The following is a 2,746-nucleotide window of genomic DNA, read 5'->3' as shown; positions in this document are numbered from 1 at the left end:
AGTGGGGAACAAGGGTAGGGGAGGTGAGGACAGGAAGAAAGGCCTTGCTGTGAGCATCCTGCAGAGCTCAAATGGCTATGGAATGCTGAGGGTGGCAGGAATGAGAAGAGACATGCCCCTTGGGAGCACTTGGCTCAAATGACAGATGAAGTGACATATATATTCCTGCATTAAATATGCCTAACTACCTTCTCCTCTTCTCACCTACCTTTGGACTCAATTCTGCAAATTCTAAGAAAGAGTCCATTCAAAATGAAATGCTATTGATTTCTTAAAATACAATTAAAATGTCATTTGAAACAGGGATTAGGGTGAAAGGGGAAAAAAGCCAGATTGGTTCTCCTCTACCAACTCTGAGAATGTACCCTTGCCCCCATCCTCTCTTTTAGGCTTTGAAGAGAAGGAAGGGCAAAAGGAGGGAAGTGGGGCAGGGGGAGAAAGGAAGGGGTAAAAAAATGTGGGAAGGGGTGTTCCAGAGTTTGGTGCTGGGATGGAATGGAATGAAAGAAGGAGCACAGTGACTCTTACCAGAGCCCTGGGGGTACAACAAAACTTTCATATTTTTAATTTTTTAAATTTCTCAGGAAATGTTCTAATTGAATGAAATGTCACATTACTGTGTGTGTTAGGCTTGTCAGCTTGTACTTGACCAGGCTTGCTGATGTTTAATCATGGAAGCTGGAGGCTCTCTTGCTGACGGGTTATGTTATGGCTACTTTTTCAGCATTCTGATTTTGGTAACCTTAATGTGTACTGAGAATTTCCAGAACTTCTCACCTTTGTAATGATGTTGCTTCTTCTTAATTCTGGAACTCCGCACATTTTCTTTCATTTATTGTTGGCCTCAGTCAGAGATATCACACCATGGTATCACTCTGAAAGGGCCTGAGCCAAGCCCTCAGAATATATAGGGCCTGTTTCTCATTTTGGTGGCTACCGGGGAGCTCACTTAAGGACAGGACTCCCATTTGCTGCAAGAAGGAGCACCAGGCTCAGGTAAGCTCCCTGATAAACAGAAAGAGATGGGGGTCACAAAAACTGAACATTGAATCTGTGGCCTTGCAACATGGGAGCAGAGAAAGTGTTGCCACCCTGGTAACCATCTCTTCTAGCATTTCTAGGGCTCTTTATGAGTGTTTTGACTGGGCACTATGAAGAGCTTTCTCAGCTTATCTGAGCTGATATTGGTCTTCGCATTCTCCCTGCAACCTATACCCAGTGGCTTTATCTTTCTTTCTGAATTTTTTTTTCTTTTCAGTTCTGGTGGTTTTACTGGATCCTCTGCCCAGGAAAATTCTTTTATTCTTTGCTCTTTGGCCAATTTTCCCTTTATCACCCCTGTATTCATACCCAAGCTCCTACGTTCCATGAAGCTCCTAGAACAGGGTGTATTCTTTCTCTTTCACCAAACTGTGGCCTATCCATATTTCTGACTCTTCCTTGACATCTTTACCACATAACCTAGACATGCACTGTCCACAACTCTGGTTCCCAAATCAAAACTCTACTCTCTCTGCTTTCTTATTGAAAACTCTAGGACCTTTGTGCCTGTATATACTTATGTGTTTGTATAAAAGAGATGTTGGCTCCACTATGAAAAGTCACGTTTATCCCTTATGGAAGTGGCCCTGGGTTGTCAAAGGCCATTTGTGGAACTCAAACTACATCAGGGCCAAACAAGCTGGAAAGACATGAGACGTGAAACCAAATATTGGAGGACTAGCCTTGCTAATGCAGATAGCCTTATGATCGGATTGGCTTTATATCAATTAATTTTTTGGCTATAGCAACTCATCAAAGCTACCTCCTTGGTTATAAAGGAGTAGTATTCTCTAATGGTGGAGAGGATAGACATACCAAAAATGTCCTTGAAATATATGTATAGTTCCAATGGATATAATCAGGAGAACTCTCCCCTCATTGGCTCTAGATAGTCAACACCCCTGCAGAAAACCTGGAGCTGGGCCCCTTCCGGTGACACATTCGCCCTGGCCCTTTCCAGTGGGCCATGTGTGCTGGCTCTCTGCTGAAAGACTTGGCTCTTTGAGATGCTGCTGCCATCTCTGGGCCCCCACTGCAGTAAGGGAAGGGATAGGCTGTATCAAAGATGATTGATTATTGAGGTAGGAAGAGCCTCCCACTCAGCAGACTTTAAGAGAAGTGTTTCTGTCCTTTGAGTTCTCTCCTCTCCCTTTCTCCAGAATGAGTGGCTCATAACTCTCTCTCTCTCTCTCTCTCTCTCTCTCTGGGACTTTGAGGGTTTGAGGGAAGTCTTTTTCCTCTTTCTTCCCTTCCTCCACCCTCAACTATGGCTTGGGCACTCATGTGTGTGTGCATGTGTTTGCGTTTGTTTCTCTGTGTGTGTGTGTGTGTTTACATGTATGCATAATTTTGTACAGGTGTTATAGGCAACTCCTAGTGATAGAACTCCATCAATGCACAATGATATCTGCTCTGCAACGTATGTCAGTCTTAAAGACTTGTCTGCCTGCATTGTGTGTGTGCACTCATACAGACATACATGCACAAATACAAATGGTAATAATTTCTGACATTTATATGGCAATTTGAAGCTTTGCAAGGCCCCTTAAATTATTTGTATTTTCCTACCCTCACCCCTACTCTCTGCCTCGTGAAGAAGCTCAAGTTCTAGTCATTCAGATGTGGAAAAAAGTGAGAGCCTCTTATCTTTGTAGATCCAACAAGATAATATTCCTAAAGTGCTTGGCACATAGTAGGTGCTCAT

This window comes from Phascolarctos cinereus, unplaced genomic scaffold, assembly GCF_003287225.1.
Source record: "Phascolarctos cinereus isolate Bilbo 61053 unplaced genomic scaffold, phaCin_HiC Scaffold_4;HRSCAF=312, whole genome shotgun sequence".
In the NCBI taxonomy this organism is placed as follows: Eukaryota; Metazoa; Chordata; class Mammalia; order Diprotodontia; family Phascolarctidae; genus Phascolarctos; species Phascolarctos cinereus.
The sequence above is the reverse complement of the archived record's forward strand: the minus strand, read 5'-3'. Positions refer to the sequence as shown.